The following is a 22,523-nucleotide window of genomic DNA, read 5'->3' on the forward strand; positions in this document are numbered from 1 at the left end:
GACACCAGTCCATCATAGGATGTTCAGTGCCTCTCTCTAATAAAGTAGAAACGCGACATTAGACTCCGTTCGAAACGGGAGAAATCACCAGGACACGATACACCTTGCTCCGGACGAAGGGAGAAGACCTGTACCTTCACGAGTCCGGGTTGTGAAAACTTCTTCTGGCAGTTCAAAACGTTTCGAAGAGACTACAGCGCTACCCTGTTTTCCATTTCTATCGTGTGTTATTATACAGTCATAAGTATCTGTCCTGATCACAGAGTCCCCCTCTCACTGCCAGGACAGGAGCCCAGTGCAGCACGAATAATAATAATAATTAATAAGTCTGGACCCTCCACTCAGAGCTCTTCCCAGGTCAGGGGGATCCCCTCCAGCCCCCCCAGTGTGCAGCCCCCACCTGGATGATGCTCCAGTCCGCTCAGCACACAGCAGCTCTCAGTGGGGAGGAGAGCAGAGGGATGGAGCCAGTTCAGAGAGGGGGGTGATTAGGAGGCCATGATGGGTCAAGACCAGGGGGGGAATCAGGCCAGGACACTGGGGTAACACCCCTACTCTTCTCCAGAGACACCCCGGGATTGTTAATGAGCACAGAGAGTCAGGACCTCGGTTTGACGGCGCCTGTTTACAGTCCAGTGTCCCCCGTCACTATACTGGGGCATCAGGACCCACACAGACCGCAGGGTGAGAGCGCCCCCTGCTGGCCCCACTCACACCTCTCCCAGCAGCAACCTTGGGGGGGGGGGGAGGGAAAAAACCAAAAGCTAAACAGATTTTTTTTAATTTTTTTTTTATTGATCCTTAACAAAAGAATAAAAATTACAAGCTTCAGTCCAGTCCAGTCTGGTGTCTCTCAGCTCCAGTCCAGTCTGGTGTCCCTCAGCTCCAGTGCAGTCCAGACTGGGGTCCCTCAGCTTCGGTCCAGACTGGGGTCCCTCAGCTTCGGTCCAGCACAGTCTGGGGCCCCTCAGCTCCAGTCCAGTCCAGTCTGGGGCCCCTCAGCTCCAGTCCAGTCCAGTCTGGTGTCCCTCAGCTCCAGTCCAGTCCAGTCTGGGGTCCCTCAGCTTCGGTCCAGCACAGACTGGGGTCCCTCAGCTTCGGTCCAGCACAGTCTGGTGTCCCTCAGCTTCGGTCCAGACTGGGGTCCCTCAGCTTCGGTCCAGCACAGACTGGGGTCCCTCAGCTTCGGTCCAGCACAGTCTGGTGTCCCTCAGCTTCAGTCCAGACTGGGGTCCCTCAGCTTCGGTCCAGCACAGTCTGGGGTCCCTCAGCTCCAGTCCAGTCCAGTCTGGTGACTCTCAGCTCCGGTCCAGTCCAGTCTGGTGTCCCTAGGCTCCTGTCCAGTCCCGTCTGGTGTCCCTCAGCTCCAGTCCAGTCCAGTCCAGTCCAGTCCAGATCTTAGCCGGCACAGAACCAGGAAAGGAACCTGGAAAGAATATTGTTATTGCAGGTGTGAGGGACACAGACACAGACGTCACCATGACATCAAACAGCAAGAGGAGACTCCTCCTTGAATCACAGACACGACCAGGCGGCGCCCCCCTGTCTGCTCACCTGCACCTCCTCTTCCTCCTCTTGTCCTTCCCGGCAGCCAGCTCCTCCTCTCCCTCGCTCTTCCTCTCCTGAGCTACGGTCGCCACCTCCATCGGCTCGTCCTGGTCTTCTGTTCCCACCGACACGCAGCTCAGGGAGTTAAGAAGGGCGCACCAGCGCTTCTGAAGCAGAGACAGGAGAGTCACGTTAAGAGTCGGACTGGACACTCCAGTACATGAACACTGCACTGAGAGAGAGAGGGGTTCATACAGACACACTGACTGGACACTCCAGGACATGAACACTGCACTGAGAGAGAGAGGGGTTCATACAGACACACTGACTGGACACTCCAGTACATTAACACTGCACAGAGAGAGAGAGAGGGGTTCACACAGACACACTGACTGGACACTCCAGTACATGAACACTGCACTGAGAGAGAGAGGGGTTCATACAGACACACTGACTGGACACTCCAGTACATGAACACTGCACTGAGAGAGAGAGAGGGGTTCATACAGACACACTGACTGGACACTCCAGGACATGAACACTGCACTGAGAGAGAGAGAGGGGTTCATACAGACACACTGACTGGACACTCCAGGACATGAACACTGCACTGAGAGAGAGAGAGAGGGGTTCATACAGACACACTGACTGGACACTCCAGTACATGAACACTGCACTGAGAGAGAGAGGGGTTCATACAGACACACTGACTGGACACTCCAGTACATGAACACTGCACTGAGAGAGAGGGGTTCACACAGACACACTGACTGACTGGACACTCCAGTACATGAACACTGCACTGAGAGAGAGAGGGGTTCATACAGACACACTGACTGGACACTCCAGTACATGAACACTGCACTGAGAGAGAGAGGGGTTCATACACACACACTGACTGGACACTCCAGTACATGAACACTGCACTGAGAGAGAGAGAGAGGGGTTCACACAGACACACTGACTGGACACTCCAGGACATGAACACTGCACTGAGAGAGAGAGGGGTTCACACAGACACACTGACTGGACACTCCAGTACATGAACACTGCACTGAGAGAGAGAGAGAGGGGTTCATACACACACACTGACTGGACACTCCAGGACATGAACACTGCACTGAGAGAGAGAGAGGGGTTCATACAGACACACTGACTGGACACTCCAGTACATGAACACTGCACTGAGAGAGAGAGAGAGGGGTTCATACAGACACACTGACTGGACGCTCCAGGACATGAACACTGCACTGAGAGAGAGAGGGGTTCATACAGACACACTGACTGGACACTCCAGGACATGAACACTGCACTGAGAGAGAGAGGGGTTCATACAGACACACTGACTGGACACTCCAGGACATGAACACTGCACTGAGAGAGAGAGGGGTTCATACAGACACACCTACTGGACACTCCAGGACATGAACACTGCACTGAGAGAGAGAGAAGGGTTCATACAGACACTGGACACTGGACAGGAGTAAAGAGAGGATCAGAGCATCACCCACCTTCTTTTTCTTCTGTCTCACAGGAGGTGGTGATTGGACCTCCTCCAGCTGGAGTCCGAGGAGGGAGAGAGGGGGCAGGAGAGGGACAGCACAGGGAGAGAAAGACAGAGACAGGTGAGTCAAGTGTCCCAAGAGTACAGAGACTCTGCTGAGATCACACTCGCAGTGAGTGAGCCTGGGTGTAGCCCACTAATACTGACCCACTGGACACCACAGGACAGAGAGGAGGAGGAGGAGAGAGACACACTGCCTGGACACCACAGGACAGAGAGGAGGAGGAGAGAGACACACTGAGGACAGAGAGGAGGAGGAGAGAGACACTGACAGACAGGGCTGAAAGAGAGAGAGACAGAGAGGCAGGGACAGGCAGACAGCAGGCCGAGAGAGACACTGACAGACAGGGCTGAAAGAGAGAGAGACAGAGAGGCAGGGACAGGCAGACAGCAGGCCGAGAGAGAGACACTGACAGACAGGGCTGAAAGAGAGAGAGACACTGAGACCCAGGGACAGACAAGACGGCGAAACTCCACCACAGACAGGACAGGGGGCAGGGTGGGACCAGCACTGACCTCCTTCCTCTCTCCTGCCGGAGGAGCTGTCTCCAACTCCTCTTCCTCCTGCAAGTCAAGAGACAGGCTGAGAGAGAGACGGGCTGGCGGGACATCGGCGAACAGAGCTGAAGGCAGAGAGCCGTGGAGACAGGCCCAGCTGGGACAACGCAGGACAGACAGAGAGCAGGGAGACACAGGGAGGGAGACCCAGCTGGGACAACGCAGGACAGACAGAGAGCAGGGAGACACACGGAGAGACACAGGGAGAAAGACAGGGAGAGAGGGACAAACACAGAGACTCAGACAGAAGGACAGAAAGACAGAAAGAGAGAAGTACAGACGGACAAAAAGACAGAGAAAAGTACAGATGGACTGATGGACAGAAAGAGAGAAAAGGACAGAAAGACAGATGGACTGAAGGACAGATGGACAGAGAAAAGAACAGAAAGTCAGAAGGACAGATGGACAGAGAAAAGAACAGAAAGACAGAAGGACAGTGAAAGGGACAGATGGACAGAAGGAAAGATGGACAGAGAAAAGGACAGAAGGACAGAGGGACAGATGGACGGACAGACAGATGGACAGAGAAAAGAACAGAAAGTCAGAAGGACAGATGGAAAGAGAAAAGAACAGAAAGACAGAAGGACAGTGAAAGGGACAGATGGACAGAAGGAAAGATGGACAGAGAAAAGGACAGAAGGACAGATGGATAGAAAGATAGAAGGATAGACGGACAGACGGACAGAAAGACAGATGGACAGAAGGACAGATGGACAGAGAAAAGAACAGAAAGTCAGAAGGACAGATGGAAAGAGAAAAGAACAGAAAGACAGAAGGACAGTGAAAGGGACAGATGGACAGAAGGAAAGATGGACAGAGAAAAGAACAGAAAGTCAGAAGGACAGATGGACAGAGAAAAGAACAGAAAGACAGAAGGACAGTGAAAGGGACAGATGGACAGAAGGAAAGATGGACAGAGAAAAGGACAGCAGGACAGATGGACAGAAGGACAGACAGACAGACAGACAGACGGATGGACAGACAGACAGACGGACAGACAGACAGACAGACAGACGGACAGACGGACAGACGGACAGACAGACGGACAGGCGGACAGGCGGACAGACGGACAGACGGACAGACTCTGCCCCACTTGCCTCGTCAGACATCTCCGCCTCTCTCCTTGCCCTCCGCACCGGGGAGCCCCAGGCGGGGCCTGGCGGGGCCGGGCGGGCGATGGGGGGCAGGACGGGTGGGGGCAGGGGCAGGGGCACCGCCCCGGGCAGCAGGGGGGGCTCGAGGGGCATGGCGGCGAGGAAGGGGGGGCGGCGGGGCGGGGCGGTCAGGGGCCGGAGGGGGCCGGAGGGGGGGGCCGGGGGCGGGGGGCGGAGGGGGCTCTCGGGCGAGGAGGGGGGGACACCGAGCGGAACGAGCCGGGCGAGCCCGAGCGGGATGAGCCGGGCGACTCTGGGAGCTCCAGATGCAGCTCGGCCGCCCTCTCCAGCTTCTGGACGAGCTCGGGGAGACACGAAGACACCTCGGGATTCTGTCCAGCGGGGAGAGGGGGAGACACAACGCAGGGGGGATGAGACTACGCCTGGACAGGTGAGTGTGGACAGTGAGAGTGTGGACAGGTGAGTGTGGACAGTGTGTCCAGTGAGAGTCTGGACAGGTGAGTGTGGACAGTGTGTCCAGTGAGAGTCTGGACAGGTGAGTGTGGACAGTGTGTCCAGTGAGAGTCTGGACAGGTGAGTGTGTACAGTGTGTCCATTAAGAGTCTGGACAGGCGAGTGTGTCCAGTGTGTCCAGTAAGAGTGTGGACAGGTGTGTCCAACAGTAAGAAGCTGTCTTACCCTGTAACCCAGCTCAGGGGTGTTAGGGGGTGCTCTGTCTCCTCCCCAGATCTCACCTTCAGGCCTGCTGAAATGCCGGACCACTAGGAGACGCTGGAAACGAGGACACAAGACAGAGGTCAGGTCCACAGAGCTCACTCAATCACTACAGCAAGCAGAGACCTCTCGGCCATCAGGACTGTGGGGGTCAGTGTGGGGAGCTGTAGGGTATCGGGAGTTTAGGGGTCAGAGTGGGGAGCTGTAGGGTATCGGGAGTTTAGGGGTCAGTGTGGGGAGCTGTAGGGTATCGGGAGTTTAGGGGTCAGAGTGGGGAGCTGTAGGGTATCGGGAGTTTAGGGGTCAGTGTGGGGAGCTGTAGGGTATCGGGAGTTTAGGGGTCAGTGTGGGGAGCTGTAGGGTATCGGGAGTTTAGGGGTCAGTGTGGGGAGCTGTGGGGTATCGGGAGTTTAGGGGTCAGTGTGGGGAGCTGTAGGGTAGATGTGGGGCACCGGGCCCACCACAGGGCGGCCGGTCCAGTCTCGCGGAAGGCGACCGGGTCAGACTTACGGAAAAGCACCGGGATTTGGGCCGGGACCTCTCCCGCTGCCAGTCCGGGTTCGGCCTGACCGGTGTGACCTGTGAAGACGCCAGACAGCCCATCTCTGAGACAGCTCTAACCACACAGCCCAGCCCAGTCGTGTCGAGACTAGGGGCCTTGGGCAGTCTCTACAGTGTGTCCAGTGAGAGTGTGGACAGGTGAGTGTGTACAGTGTGTCCAGTGAGAGTGTGGACAGGTGAGTGTGTACAGTGTGTCCAGTGAGAGTCTGGACAGATGAGTGTGTCTCTACAGTGTGTCCAGTAAGAGTCTGGACAGGTGAGTGTGTACAGTGTGTCCAGTGAGAGTCTGGACAGGTGAGTCTCTACAGTGTGTCCAGTGAGAGTCTGGACAGGTGAGTGTGTCCAGTGTGTCCAGTGAGAGTCTGGACAGGCGAGTGTGTCCAGTGTGTCCAGTAAAAGTCTGGACAGGCGAGTGTGTCCAGTGTGTCCAGTAAGAGTCTGGACAGGTGAGTCTCTACAGTGTGTCCAGTGAGAGTCTGGACAGGTGAGTGTGTCCAGTGAGAGTCTGGACAGGTGAGTGTGTACAGTGTGTCCAGTAAGAGTCTGGACAGGCGAGTGTGTCCAGTGAGAGTCTGGACAGGTGAGTGTGTCCAGTGTGTCCAGTGAGAGTCTGGACAGGTGAGTGTGTACAGTGTGTCCAGTAAGAGTCTGGACAGGCGAGTGTGTCCAGTGTGTCCAGTGAGAGTCTGGACAGGTGAGTGTGTACAGTGTGTCCAGTGAGAGTCATGACAGGTGAGTGTGTACAGTGTGTCCAGTGAAAGTCTGGACAGGTGAGTCTCTACAGTGTGTCCAGGAAGAGTCTGGACAGGTGAGTGTGTCCAGTGTGTCCAGGAAGAGTCTGGGACGTCCAGAGGCAATCTGTGCTCTCAGAAGGCCATAATGGACCTGCAGCTTGGTGTTCCTCGGACCCGCGACCCTGTCTCTTGAGCCGAGGCGTGTCCTCAGTCAAGATCACCACTGGAAGTGTCTCTCCTCGTCTGGAGGTGCTACCGTGAGACCTGGTCTGTCAAGCGCTTTGCGCTGCTATGTGTGTGAAAGGTGCTCTATCAGTGAAGTTTATTATTATTATTATTATTATAATACAGCGAGCGCTGCTGGGGGCGGAGAGGCCAGTCGGAGGAGGGCTGGACACTGGACGCTGGACGGCGGGCGGGAGGGGAGGACTTACGACGCCTCGCCGGGCCCGGGTCCTGCTGCGACCGCGCACGGCCGTGCGGCATCTCTGTCGGTCCATCGTCCTGCCGAGACAAGCAGAGTCACAGAGGGGAGGGGAGGGGGCGGAGCCACACCGCTGGGCAGCTTGTTCCCCACCCCCGCCCCCCTCTGTGTACAGAAGAGCCCCCTGTCCTGACTGGAGGAGCTCACCCAGCTGTGTCTGGAGAGAAGCCAGGGTATCGGCTTCAACCACACGGACTGGGCGGCCTGTTCCCCACCCCCACCACCCTCTGTGTAGAGGTGCAGCTCCTCTCAATATCTTTTTACAGCACGATCACACCCATAAGAGTGGAGTAACGGTAAAAAAAAAACAACTTATTTCTCCACTTATTTTGTTATTTCTTGCCAGCGGCACTTTTGACTGACTTACCGATTTCACGGGGATACTGAAGAGCGATTCTGTTTATTAAGCGCTATATAGTTCTTTCCTCCTCCTCTCTCTTCACTCCTCTGAGCTCACGGGGCTCCGGCGCCGCCCCCCGCTAGAATCCGCCGCTCTGTGACGTCAGGCGGCTCATTGTGACGCCCCCGTGACGTCAGCCCCCGACGCGCTCACGGCTCGGCCGCGAAACAAAAATGGCCGTCATTTTTCACGGTTGTTTTTTTTGGGGGAGCGGACATTTTATTTTTCCAACTCTCGGCGGCCAGCCGGGTGTCCCTGTACGACCCCGGTAGTCGCCACCTCGGACAGGCAGGGGAAACGGGTCCAGCTGTTTCCGGCCCAAGGGTGACAAAAGCTGCACTTGAATTTAAAGACAAAATCACGTCGAGGGCGCATTCAGCACCCCCACGTCCAACACGGGTTTCCGTGGGGTGGGGTTCAGTGAAAGTAGCACCCCCCCCCGACCCCCAAGTCGAAGAAAGACCGACCTCCACCCCCCTCTAGCGCCCAAGGGCGGACATTTCGGGCCACGCCACGTCCAAAAAACACGGGTCCCCCCCGTCCTGCGGGGAAAAGAGACGCCATTTTCTTTTCCGAGCGCTGGGTGGGACCTCACGACCCCCCCCAAAAAAAAACGGGCTTCGCAGACGAGGAAAACCAGGCACGTCGACCTCTCTACAACACCACCCGGCCGTTTCTGTTTCAGACCGTGGGAAAAAAAATAAATAAATAAAATGTCGCCCCTCACCGACCGCCGCGCAAAAAAAAACAACTTCACGCTACAGAAACGGCCTGTGTGAGGGGGGGCACGGGAAAAAAATAAAACCTGCGTGTTTTCGGCAGAGTAAGCTCAGCGGGGAAACTCCATGAATCTCGGGGTTGCTTCTTGAACCCCGAAAACGACCTTTTTTCTCTCTCTCCCTCTCTCGTTTTCTTGGTGTCTGGGACGTTCACGAACTCCGCTGCGTCGGTGCGATTCCCAGCGGGACTTGAACATAACCCCCCCCGTGGAGCCACAGCGCCCCCGTGTGGCCAAGAGGACCACCACCCGCAGGGCTGAGCTTTTACTGCCGTGTCCCGCTTTCACTCTGGCGATGAAGGAGGGAATCAAGGAGGAGAATTAATATTGTGATCCACCAGTCTATCACAGGACACACACACCCTGGACAGGACACCAGTCTTTCACAGGACACACACACCCTGGACAGAACACCAGTCCATCAAAGGACACACATACAAACCCTGGACAGGACAGCAGTCCATCACAGGACACACACACACTCACACACCCTGGACAGGACACCAGTCCATCACAGGACACACACACACTCACACATCCTGGACAGGACACCAGTCCATCACAGGACACACACACCCTGGATAGAACACCAGTCCATCACAGGACACCAGTCCATCACAGGACACACACACCCTGGACAGGACACCAGTACATCACAGGACACACACACACTCACCCACCCTGGACAGGACACCAGTCCATCACAGGACACACACACACACTCACACACCCTGGACAGGGCAGCAGTCCATCACAGGACACACACACACACTCACCCACCCTGGACAGGACACCAGTCCATCACAGGACACACACACACACTCACACACCCTGGACAGGACACCAGTCCATCACAGGACACACACACACTCACACACCCTGGACAGGCCACCAGTCCATCACAGGACACACACACACTCACACAACCTGGACAGGACACCAGTCCATCACAGGATGTTCAGTGCCTCTCTCTAATAAAGTAGAAACGCGACATTGGACTCCGTTCGAAACGGGAGAAATCACCAGGACACGATACACCTTGCTCCGGACGATGGGAGAAGACCTGTACCTTCACGAGTCCGGGTTGTGAAAACTTCTTCTGGCAGTTCAAAACGTTTCGAAGAGACTACAGTGCTACCCTGTTTTCCATTTCTATCGTGTATTATTATACAGTCATAAGTATCTGTCCTGATCACAGAGTCCCCCTCTCACTGCCAGGACTGAAGCCCAGTGCAGCACGAATAATAATAATAATTAATAAGTCTGGACCCTCCACTCAGAGCTCTTCCCAGGTCAGGGGGATCCCCTCCAGCCCCCCCAGTGTGCAGCCCCCACCTGGATGATGCTCCAGTCCGCTCAGCACACAGCAGCTCTCAGTGGGGAGGAGAGCAGAGGGATGGAGCCAGTTCAGAGAGGGGGGGGTGATTAGGAGGCCATGATGGGTCAAGACCAGGGGGGGAATCAGGCCAGGACACTGGGGTAACACCCCTACTCTTCTCCAGAGACACCCCGGGATTGTTAATGACCACAGAGAGTCAGGACCTCGGTTTGACGGCGCCTGTTTACAGTCCAGTGTCCCCCGTCACTATACTGGGGCATCAGGACCCACACAGACCGCAGGGTGAGAGCGCCCCCTGCTGGCCCCACTCACACCTCTCCCAGCAGCAGCCTTGGGGGGGGGGGGGGGGAGGGAAAAAACCAAAAGCTAAACAGATTTTTTTTTATTTTTTTTTTATTGATCCTTAACAAAAGAATAAAATTACAAGCTTCAGTCCAGTCCAGTCTGGTGTCTCTCAGCTGCGGTCCAGTCCAGTCTGGGGCCCCTCAGCTCCAGTCCAGTCTGGTGTCTCTCAGCTCCAGTCCAGTCCAGACTGGGGTCCCTCAGCTCCAGTGCAGTCCAGACTGGGGTCCCTCAGCTTCGGTCCAGCACAGTCTGGGGTCCCTCAGCTTTGGTCCTGTCCAGTCTGGTGTCTCTCAGCTCCAGTCCAGTCTGGTGTCTCTCAGCTCCGGTCCAGTCCAGTCTGGGGCCCCTCAGCTCCAGTCCAGTCTGGTGTCCCTCAGCTCCAGTGCAGTCCAGACTGGGGTCCCTCAGCTTCGGTCCAGCACAGACTGGGGTCCCTCAGCTTCGGTCCAGACTGGGGTCCCTCAGCTTTGGTCCAGCACAGTCTGGGGTCCCTCAGCTTCGGTCCAGCACAGACTGGGGTCCCTCAGCTTCGGTCCAGCACAGTCTGGGGTCCCTCAGCTTCGGTCCAGACTGGGGTCCCTCAGCTTCGGTCCAGCACAGTCTGGGGTCCCTCAGCTCCAGTCCAGTCCAGTCTGGTGTCTCTCAGCTCCGGTCCAGTCCAGTCTGGTGTCCCTAGGCTCCTGTCCAGTTCCGTCTGGTGTCCCTCAGCTCCAGTCCAGTCCAGTCCAGTCCAGTCCAGTCCAGATCTTAGCCGGCACAGAACCAGGAAAGGAGCCTGGAAAGAATATTGTTATTGCAGGTGTGAGGGACACAGACACAGACGTCACCATGACATCAAACAGCAAGAGGAGACTCCTCCTTGAATCACAGACACGACCAGGCGGCGCCCCCCTGTCTGCTCACCTGCACCTCCTCTTCCTCCTCTTGTCCTTCCCGGCAGCCAGCTCCTCCTCTCCCTCGCTCTTCCTCTCCTGAGCTACGGTCTCCATCGGCTCGTCCTGGTCTTCTGGCTCCACCGACACGCAGCTCAGGGAGTTAAGAAGGGCGCACCAGCGCTTCTGAAGCAGAGACAGGAGAGTCACGTTAAGAGTCGGACTGGACACTCCAGTACATGAACACTGCACTGAGAGAGAGAGGGGTTCACACAGACACACTGACTGGACACTCCAGTACATGAACACTGCACTGAGAGAGAGAGGGGTTCACACAGACACACTGACTGGACACTCCAGTACATGAACACTGCACTGAGAGAGAGAGGGGTTCATACAGACACACTGACTGGACACCCCAGGACATGAACACTGCACTGAGAGAGAGAGAGAGGGGTTCATACAGACACACTGACTGGACACTCCAGGACATGAACACTGCACTGAGAGAGAGAGGAGTTCATACAGACACACTGACTGGACACTCCAGGACATGAACACTGCACTGAGAGAGAGAGGGGTTCATACACACACACTGATTGGACACTGGACAGGAGTAAAGAGAGGATCAGAGCATCACCCACCTTCTTTTTCTTCTGTCTCACAGGAGGTGGTGATTGGACCTCCTCCAGCTGGAGTCCGAGGAGGGAGAGAGGGGGCAGGAGAGGGACAGCACAGGGAGAGAAAGAGAGAGACAGGTGAGTCAAGTGTCCCAAGAGCACAGAGACTCTGCTGAGATCACACTCGCAGGGAGTGAGCCTGGGTGTAGCCCACTAATACTGACCCACTGGACACCACAGGACAGAGAGGAGGAGGAGGAGAGAGACACACTGCCTGGATACCACAGGACAGAGAGGAGGAGGAGGAGAGAGACACACTGCCTGGACACCACAGGACAGAGAGGAGGAGGAGAGAGACACACTGAGGACAGAGAGGAGGAGGAGAGAGACACTGACAGACAGGGCTGAAAGAGAGAGAGACACTGAGACCCAGGGACAGGGAGACAGCAGGCCGAGAGAGAGACACTGACAGACAGGGCTGAAAGAGAGAGAGACAGAGAGGCAGGGACAGACAGACAGCAGGCCGAGAGAGAGACACTGACAGACAGGGCTGAAAGAGAGAGAGACACTGAGACCCAGGGACAGACAAGACGGCGAAACTCCACCACAGACAGGACAGGGGGCAGGGTGGGACCAGCACTGACCTCCTTCCTCTCTCCTGCCGGAAGAGCTGTCTCCACCTCCTCTTCCTCCTGCAAGTCAAGAGACAGGCTGAGAGAGAGACGGGCTGGCGGGACATCGGCGAACAGAGCTGAAGGCAGAGAGCCGGGGAGACAGGCCCAGCTGGGACAACGCAGGACAGACAGAGAGCAGGGAGACACAGGGAGAGAGACCCAGCTGGGACAACGCAGGACAGACAGAGAGCAGGGAGACACAGGGAGAGAGACAGGGAGAGAGGGACAAACACAGAGACTCAGACAGAAGGACAGAAAGACAGAAAGAGCGAAGTACAGACGGACAAAAAGACAGAGAAAAGGACAGATGGACTGATGGACAGAAAGAGAGAAAAGGACAGAAAGACAGATGGACTGAAGGACAGATGGACAGAGAAAAGAACAGAAAGTCAGAAGGACAGATGGACAGAGAAAAGAACAGAAAGACAGAAGGACAGTGAAAGGGACAGATGGACAGAAGGAAAGATGGACAGAGAAAAGGACAGAAGGACAGACGGACAGAAAGACAGACGGACAGAAAGAGATGGACAGAAGGACAGATGGACAGAGAAAAGAACAGAAAGTCAGAAGGACAGATGGACAGAGAAAAGAACAGAAAGAGAAGGACAGTGAAAGGGACAGATGGACAGAAGGAAAGATGGACAGAGAAAAGGACAGAAGGACAGACGGACAGATGGACAGACAGACAGATGGACGGACAGACAGATGGACAGAGAAAAGAACAGAAAGTCAGAAGGACAGATGGAAAGAGAAAAGAACAGAAAGACAGAAGGACAGTGAAAGGGACAGATGGACAGAAGGAAAGATAGACAGAGAAAAGGACAGCAGGACAGATGGACAGACAGACAGACAGATGGACAGACGGACAGACAGACAGACAGACAGACAGACGGATGGACAGACAGACAGACAGACAGACAGACAGACGGACAGATGGACAGACAGACGGACAGACGGGCAGACGGACAGACAGACAGACAGACAGACGGATGGACAGACAGACGGACAGATGGACAGACAGACAAACAGACAGACAGACGGATGGACAGACAGACGGACAGACAGACAGACGGACGGACAGAAGGACAGAAGGACAGACGGATGGACAGACAGACAGACAGACAGACAGACAGACGGACAGACAGACAGACAGACAGACAGACGGACAGACTCTGCCCCACTTGCCTCGTCAGACATCTCCGCCTCTCTCCTTGCCCTCCGCACCGGGGAGCCCCAGGCGGGGCCTGGCGGGGCCGGGCGGGCGATGGGGGGCAGGACGGGTGGGGGCAGGGGCAGGGGCACCGCCCCGGGCAGCAGGGGGGGCTCGAGGGGCATGGCGGCGAGGAAGGGGGGGCGGCGGGGCGGGGCGGTCAGGGGCCGGAGGGGGCCGGAGGGGGGGGCCGGGGGCGGGGGGCGGAGGGGGCTCTCGGGCGAGGACGGGGGGGACACCGAGCGGAACGAGCCGGGCGAGCCCGAGCGGGACGAGCCGGGCGACCCCGGGAGCTCCAGATGCAGCTCGGCCGCCCTCTCCAGCTTCTGGACGAGCTCGGGGAGACACGAAGACACCTCGGGATTCTGTCCAGCGGGGAGAGGGGGAGACACAACGCAGGGGGGATGAGACTACGCCTGGACAGGTGAGTGTGGACAGTGAGAGTCTGGACAGGTGAGTGTGTACAGTGTGTCCAGAAAGAGTCTGGACAGGTGAGTGTGTACAGTGTGTCCAGTGAGAGTCTGGACAGGTGAGTGTGTCCAGTGTGTCCAGTGAGAGTCTGGACAGGTGAGTGTGTACAGTGTGTCCAGAAAGAGTCTGGACAGGTGAGTGTGTACAGTGTGTCCAGTGAGAGTCTGGACAGGTGAGTGTGTCCAGTGTGTCCAGTGAGAGTGTGGACAGGTGAGTGTGTACAGTGTGTCCAGTGAGAGTGTGGACAGGCGAGTCTGTACAGTGTGTCCAGTGAGAGTGTGGACAGGTGAGTGTGGACAGTAAGAGTCTGGACAGGTGAGTGTGTACAGTGTGTCCAGCAAGAGTCTGGACAGGTGAGTGTGTCCAGTGTGTCCAGTAAGAGTCCGGACAGGCGAGTGTGGACAGTGTGTCCAGTAAGAGTGTGGACAGGTGTGTCCAACAGTAAGAAGCTGTCTTACCCTGTAACCCAGCTCAGGGGTGTTAGGGGGTGCTCTGTCTCCTCCCCAGATCTCACCTTCAGGTCTTGAGAAATGACGGACCACTAGGAGACGCTGGAAACGAGGACACAAGACAGAGGTCAGGTCCACAGAGCTCACTCAATCACTACAGCAAGCAGAGACCTCCCTGCCATCAGGACTGTGGGGGTCAGAGTGTGGAGCTGTAGGGTATCGGGAGTTTAGGGGTCAGTGTGGGGAGCTGTAGGGTATCGGGAGTTTAGGGGTCAGTGTGGGGAGCTGTAGGGTATCGGGAGTTTAGGGGTCAGTGTGGGGAGCTGTAGGGTATCGGGAGTTTAGGGGTCAGTGTGGGGAGCTGTAGGGTATCGGGAGTTTAGGGGTCAGAGTGGGGAGCTGTAGGGTATCGGGAGTTTAGGGGTCAGTGTGGGGAGCTGTAGGGTATCGGGAGTTTAGGGGTCAGAGTGTGGAGCTGTAGGGTATCGGGAGTTTAGGGGTCAGTGTGGGGAGCTGTAGGGTATCGGGAGTTTAGGGGTCAGTGTGGGGAGCTGTAGGGTATCGGGAGTTTAGGGGTCAGTGTGGGGAGCTGTAGGGTATCGGGAGTTTAGGGGTCAGTGTGGGGAGCTGTAGGGTATCGGGAGTTTAGGGGTCAGAGTGGGGAGCTGTAGGGTATCGGGAGTTTAGGGGTCAGTGTGGGGAGCTGTAGGGTATCGGGAGTTTAGGGGTCAGTGTGGGGAGCTGTAGGGTATCGGGAGTTTAGGGGTCAGTGTGGGGAGCTGTAGGGTAGATGTGGGGCACCGGGCCCACCACAGGGCGGCCGGTCCAGTCTCGCGGAAGGCGACCGGGTCAGACTTACGGAAAAGCACCGGGATTTGGGCCGGGACCTCTCCCGCTGCCAGTCCGGGTTCGGCCTGACCGGTGTGACCTGTGAAGACGCCAAACAGCCCATCTCCGAGACAGCTCTGACCACATAGCCCAGCCCAGTCGTGTCGAGACTAGAGGCCTTGGGCAGTCTCTACAGTGTGTCCAGTGAGAGTGTGGACAGGTGAGTGTGTACAGTGTGTCCAGTGAGAGTCTGGACAGGTGAGTCTCTACAGTCTGTCCAGTGAGAGTCTGGACAGGTGAGTGTGTACAGTGTGTCCAGTGAGAGTGTGGACAGGTGAGTGTGTACAGTGTGTCCAGTGAGAGTCTGGACAGGTGAGTGTGTACAGTGTGTCCAGTGAGAGTGTGGACAGGTGAGTGTGTACAGTGTGTCCAGTGAGAGTCTGGACAGGTGAGTGTGTCCAGTGTGTCCAGAAAGAGTCTGGACAGGTGAGTCTCTACAGTCTGTCCAGTGAGAGTCTGGACAGGTGAGTGTGTACAGTGTGTCCAGTGAAAGTGTGGACAGGTGAGTGTGTACAGTGTGTCCAGTGAGAGTGTGGACAGGTGAGTGTGTACAGTGTGTCCAGGAAGAGTGTGGGACGTCCAGAGGCAATCTGTGCTCTCAGAAGGCCATAATGGACCTGCAGCTTGGTTTTCCTCGGACCCGCGACCCTGTCTCTTGAGCCGAGACGTGTCCTCAGTCAAGATCACCACTGAAAGTGTCTCTCCTCGTCTAGAGGTGTTACCGTGAGACCTGGTCTGTCAAGCGCTTTGCGCTGCTATGTGTGTGAAAGGTGCTCTATCAGTGAAGTTTATTATTATTATTATTATAATACAGCGAGCGCTGCTGGGGGCGGAGAGGCCAGTCGGAGGAGGGCTGGACGCTGGACGCTGGACGGCGGGCGGGAGGGGTGGACTTACGACGCCTCGCCGGGCCCGGGTCCTGCTGCGACCGCGCACGGCCGTGCGGCATCTCTGTCGGTCCATCGTCCTGCCGAGACAAGCAGAGTCACAGAGGGGAGGGGAGGGGGCGGAGCCACACAGCTGGGCGGCTTGTTCCCCACCCCCGCCCGCCTCTGTGTATAGAAGAGCCTCCTGTCCTGACTGGAGGAGCTCACCCAGCTGTGGCTGGAGAGAAGCCAGGGTATCGGCTTCAACCACAGGGCTGGGCGGCTTGTTCCCCACCCCCACCACCCTCTGTGTACAGTAGAGCCTCCTGTCCTGACAGGAGGAGCTCACCCAGCTGTGTCTGGAGAGGAGCCAGGTTATCAGCTTTGTTCCACAGCCCCGCCACCCTCTGTGTAGAGAAGAGCCTCCTGTCCTGACTGGAGGAGCTCACCCAGCTCTGTCTGGAGAGGAGCCAGGGTATCAGCTTTGTTCCACACCCCCGCCACCCTCTGTGTACAGAAGAGCCTCCTGTCCTGACTGGAGGAGCTCACCCAGCTGTGTCTGGAGAGAAGCCAGGGTATCGGCTTCAACCACAGGGCTGGGCAGCTTGTTCCCCACCCCCACCACTCTCTGAGTAGAGGTGCACCTCCTCTCAATATCTTTTTACAGCACGATCACACCCATAAGAGTTGAGTAACGGTAAAAAAAACAACGTATTTCTCCACTTATTTTGTTATTTCTCACTTTTGACTGACTTACCGATTTCACGGGGATTCTGAAGAGCGTTTCTGAAGTTGAAACTAACGATCTAAGTCGAAGTAACTTTATTGGAAGAAACACGTGTTTAGAAAAGACTATATAGCGCTTTCCTCCTCCTCTTCTCTCTTCACTCCTCTGAGCTCATGGGGCTCCGGCGCCGCCCCCCCGCTAGAATCCGCCGCTCTGTGACGTCAGGCGGCTCATTGTGACGCCACCGTGACGTCACCCCCGACGCGTTCACGGCTCGGCCGCGAAACAAAAATGGCCGCCATTTTTCACGGTTGTTGTTTTTTTTGGGTGGACATTTTATTTTTCCCAACTCTCGGCGGCCAGCCGGGTGTCCCTGTACGACCCCGGTAGTCGCCACCTCGGACAGGCAGGGGAAACGGGTCCAGCTGTTTCCGGCCCAAGGGTTACAAAAGCTGCACTTGAATTTAAAGACAAAATCACGTGGAGGGCGCATTCAGCACCCCCACGTCCAACACGGGTTTCCGTGGGGTGGGGTTCAGTGAAAGTAGCACCCCCCCCGACCCCCAAGTCGAAGAAAGACCAACCTCCACCCCCCTCTAGCGCCCAAGGGCGGACATTTCGGGCCACGCCACGTCCAAAAAACACGGGTCCCCCCCGTCCTGCGGGGAAAAGAGACGCCATTTTCTTTTCCGAGCGCTGCGTGGGACCTCACGACCCCCCCCCCCCCAAAAAAAAAACGGGCTTCGCAGACGAGGAAACCCAGGCACGTCGACCTCTCTACAACACCACCCGGCCGTTTCTGTTTCAGACCATGGGAAAAAAATAAATAAATAAAATTTCGCCCCTCACCGACCGCCGCGCAAAAAAACACAACTTCACGCTACAGAAACGGCCTGTGTGTGTGTGGGGGGGGGCACGGGAAAAAAATAAAACCTGCGTGTTTTCGGCAGAGTAAGCTCAGCGGGGAAACTCCCTGAATCTCGGGGTTGCTTCTTGAACCCCGAAAACGACCTTTTTTCTCTCTCTCCCTCTCTCGTTTTCTTGGTGTCTGGGACGTTCACGAACTCCGCTGCGTCGGTGCGATTCCCAGCGGGACTTGAACATAACCCCCCCCCCGTGGAGCCAGAGCGCCCCCGTGTGGCCAAGAGGACCACCACCCGCAGGGCTGAGCTTTTACTGCCGTGTCCCGCTTTCACTCTGGCGATGAAGGAGGGAATCAAGGAGAAGAATTAATATTGTGATCCACCAGTCCATCACAGGACACACACACACCCTGGACAGGACACCAGTCTTTCACAGGACACCAGTCCATCACAGGACACACACACACCCTGGACAGGACACCAGTCCATCACAGGACACACACACCCTGGACAGAACACCAGTCCATCAAAGGACACACATACAAACCCTGGACAGGACAGCAGTCCATCACAGGACACACACACACTCACACACCCTGGACAGGACACCAGTCCATCACAGGACACACACACACTCACACATCCTGGACAGGACACCAGTCCATCACAGGACACACACACCCTGGATAGAACACCAGTCCATCACAGGACACCAATCCATCACAGGACACACACACCCTGGACAGGACACCAGTACATCACAGGACACACACACCCTGGATAGAACACCAATCCATCACAGGACACCAGTCCATCACAGGACACACATACAAACCCTGGACAGGACAGCAGTCCATCACAGGACACACACACACTCACCCACCCTGGACAGGACACCAGTCCATCACAGGACACACACACACACTCACACACCCTGGACAGGGCAGCAGTCCATCACAGGACACACACACACACTCACCCACCCTGGACAGGACACCAGTCCATCACAGGACACACACACACTCACACAACCTGGACAGGACACCAGTCCATCACAGGATGTTCAGTGCCTCTCTCTAATAAAGTAGAAACGCGACATTGGACTCCGTTCGAAACGGGAGAAATCACCAGGACACGATACACCTTGCTCCGGACGATGGGAGAAGACCTGTACCTTCACGAGTCCGGGTTGTGAAAACTTCTTCTGGCAGTTCAAAACGTTTCGAAGAGACTACAGCGCTACCCTGTTTTCCATTTCTATCGTGTGTTATTATACAGTCATAAGTATCTGTCCTGATCACAGAGTCCCCCTCTCACTGCCAGGACTGAAGCCCAGTGCAGCACGAATAATAATAATAATGAATAAGTCTGGACCCTCCACTCAGAGCTCTTCCCAGGTCAGGGGGATCCCCTCCAGACCCCCCAGTGTGCAGCCCCCACCTGGATGATGCTCCAGTCCGCTCAGCACACAGCAGCTCTCAGTGGGGAGGAGAGCAGAGGGATGGAGCCAGTTCAGAGAGGGGGGGGGTGATTAGGAGGCCATGATGGGTCAAGACCAGGGGGGGAATCAGGCCAGGACACTGGGGTAACACCCCTACTCTTCTCCAGAGACACCCCGGGATTGTTAATGAGCACAGAGAGTCAGGACCTCGGTTTGACGGCGCCTGTTTACAGTCCAGTGTCCCCCGTCACTATACTGGGGCATCAGGACCCACACAGACCGCAGGGTGAGAGCGCCCCCTGCTGGCCCCACTCACACCTCTCCCAGCAGCAACCTTGGGGGGGGGGAGGGAAAAAACCAAAAGCTAAACAGATTTTTTTTTATTTTTTTTTTATTGATCCTTAACAAAAGAATAAAAATTACAAGCTTCAGTCCAGTCCAGTCTGGTGTCTCTCAGCTGCGGTCCAGTCCAGTCTGGGGCCCCTCAGCTCCAGTCCAGTCTGGTGTCTCTCAGCTCCAGTCCAGTCCAGACTGGGGTCCCTCAGCTCCAGTGCAGTCCAGACTGGGGTCCCTCAGCTTCGGTCCAGCACAGTCTGGGGTCCCTCAGCTTTGGTCCTGTCCAGTCTGGTGTCTCTCAGCTCCAGTCCAGTCTGGTGTCTCTCAGCTCCGGTCCAGTCCAGTCTGGGGCCCCTCAGCTCCAGTCCAGTCTGGTGTCCCTCAGCTCCAGTGCAGTCCAGACTGGGGTCCCTCAGCTTCGGTCCAGCACAGACTGGGGTCCCTCAGCTTCGGTCCAGACTGGGGTCCCTCAGCTTTGGTCCAGCACAGTCTGGGGTCCCTCAGCTTCGGTCCAGCACAGACTGGGGTCCCTCAGCCTCGGTCCAGCACAGTCTGGTGTCCCTAAGCTTCGGCCCAGCACAGACTGGGGTCCCTCAGCTTCGGTCCAGCACAGTCTGGGGTCCCTCAGCTTCGGTCCAGACTGGGGTCCCTCAGCTTCGGTCCAGCACAGTCTGGGGTCCCTCAGCTCCAGTCCAGTCCAGTCTGGTGTCTCTCATCTCTGGTCCAGTCCAGTCTGGTGTCCCTAGGCTCCTGTCCAGTTCCGTCTGGTGTCCCTCAGCTCCAGTCCAGTTCAGTCCAGTCCAGTCCAGTCCAGATCTTAGCCGGCACAGAACCAGGAAAGGAACCTGGAAAGAATATTGTTATTGCAGGTGTGAGGGACACAGACACAGACGTCACCATGACATCAAACAGCAAGAGGAGACTCCTCCTTGAATCACAGACACGACCAGGCGGCGCCCCCCTGTCTGCTCACCTGCACCTCCTCTTCCTCCTCTTGTCCTTCCCGGCAGCCAGCTCCTCCTCTCCCTCACTCTTCCTCTCCTGAGCTACGGTCTCCATCGGCTCGTCCTGGTCTTCTGGCTCCACCGACACGCAGCTCAGGGAGTTAAGAAGGGCGCACCAGCGCTTCTGAAGCAGAGACAGGAGAGTCACGTTAAGAGTCGGACTGGACACTCCAGTACATGAACACTGCACTGAGAGAGAGAGGGGTTCACACAGACACACTGACTGGACACTCCAGTACATGAACACTGCACTGAGAGAGAGAGGGGTTCACACAGACTACCTGACTGGACACTCCAGTACATGAACACTGCACTGAGAGAGAGAGGGGTTCATACAGACACACTGACTGGACACTCCAGGACATGAACACTGCACTGAGAGAGAGAGAGAGGGGTTCATACAGACACACTGACTGGACACTCCAGGACATGAACACTGCACTGAGAGAGAGAGGGGTTCATACAGACACACTGACTGGACACTCCAGGACATGAACACTGCACTGAGAGAGAGAGGGGTTCATACACACACACTGATTGGACACTGGACAGGAGTAAAGAGAGGATCAGAGCATCACCCACCTTCTTTTTCTTCTGTCTCACAGGAGGTGGTGATTGGACCTCCTCCAGCTGGAGTCCGAGGAGGGAGAGAGGGGGCAGGAGAGGGACAGCACAGGGAGAGAAAGAGAGAGACAGGTGAGTCAAGTGTCCCAAGAGCACAGAGACTCTGCTGAGATCACACTCGCAGGGAGTGAGCCTGGGTGTAGCCCACTAATACTGACCCACTGGACACCACAGGACAGAGAGGAGGAGGAGGAGAGAGACACACTGCCTGGACACCACAGGACAGAGAGGAGGAGGAGGAGAGAGACACACTGCCTGGACACCACAGGACAGAGAGGAGGAGGAGAGAGACACACTGAGGACAGAGAGGAGGAGGAGAGAGACACTGACAGACAGGGCTGAAAGAGAGAGAGACACTGAGACCCAGGGACAGGGAGACAGCAGGCCGAGAGAGAGACACTGACAGACAGGGCTGAAAGAGAGAGAGACAGAGAGGCAGGGACAGACAGACAGCAGGCCGAGAGAGAGACACTGACAGACAGGGCTGAAAGAGAGAGAGACACTGAGACCCAGGGACAGACAAGACGGCGAAACTTCACCACAGACAGGACAGGGGGCAGGGTGGGACCAGCACTGACCTCCTTCCTCTCTCCTGCCGGAAGAGCTGTCTCCACCTCCTCTTCCTCCTGCAAGTCAAGAGACAGGCTGAGAGAGAGACGGGCTGGCGGGACATCGGCGAACAGAGCTGAAGGCAGAGAGCCGGGGAGACAGGCCCAGCTGGGACAACGCAGGACAGACAGAGAGCAGGGAGACACAGGGAGAGAGACCCAGCTGGGACAACGCAGGACAGACAGAGAGCAGGGAGACACAGGGAGAGAGACAGGGAGAGAGGGACAAACACAGAGACTCAGACAGAAGGACAGAAAGACAGAAAGAGCGAAGTACAGACGGACAAAAAGACAGAGAAAAGGACAGATGGACTGATGGACAGAAAGAGAGAAAAGGACAGAAAGACAGATGGACTGAAGGACAGATGGACAGAGAAAAGAACAGAAAGTCAGAAGGACAGATGGACAGAGAAAAGAACAGAAAGACAGAAGGACAGTGAAAGGGACAGATGGACAGAAGGAAAGATGGACAGAGAAAAGGACAGAAGGACAGACGGACAGAAAGACAGACGGACAGAAAGAGATGGACAGAAGGACAGATGGACAGAGAAAAGAACAGAAAGTCAGAAGGACAGATGGACAGAGAAAAGAACAGAAAGACAGAAGGACAGTGAAAGGGACAGATGGACAGAAGGAAAGATGGACAGAGAAAAGGACAGAAGGACAGACGGACAGATGGACAGACAGACAGATGGACGGACAGACAGATGGACAGAGAAAAGAACAGAAA

The 22,523-nt window shown here is 56.2% G+C and overlaps 1 long non-coding RNA gene across 1 annotated transcript; it reads right to left on the minus strand.

Moving 5' to 3' along the window:
- Positions 1 to 20,340: 20,340 nt before the first annotated feature.
- LOC138243234 (uncharacterized) lies at positions 20,341 to 22,469 on the minus strand. The gene is made up of 4 exons (XR_011192055.1): positions 21,764 to 22,469; positions 21,144 to 21,191; positions 20,531 to 20,685; positions 20,341 to 20,402 (listed from the first exon to the last, which is right to left on the minus strand). It is a non-coding gene; the product is annotated as an uncharacterized lncRNA (long non-coding RNA).
- Positions 22,470 to 22,523: the final 54 nt, after the last annotated feature.

The sequence above is a fragment of the Lepisosteus oculatus genome, chromosome 14, assembly GCF_040954835.1.
Source record: "Lepisosteus oculatus isolate fLepOcu1 chromosome 14, fLepOcu1.hap2, whole genome shotgun sequence".
Taxonomy (NCBI): domain Eukaryota; kingdom Metazoa; phylum Chordata; class Actinopteri; order Semionotiformes; family Lepisosteidae; genus Lepisosteus; species Lepisosteus oculatus.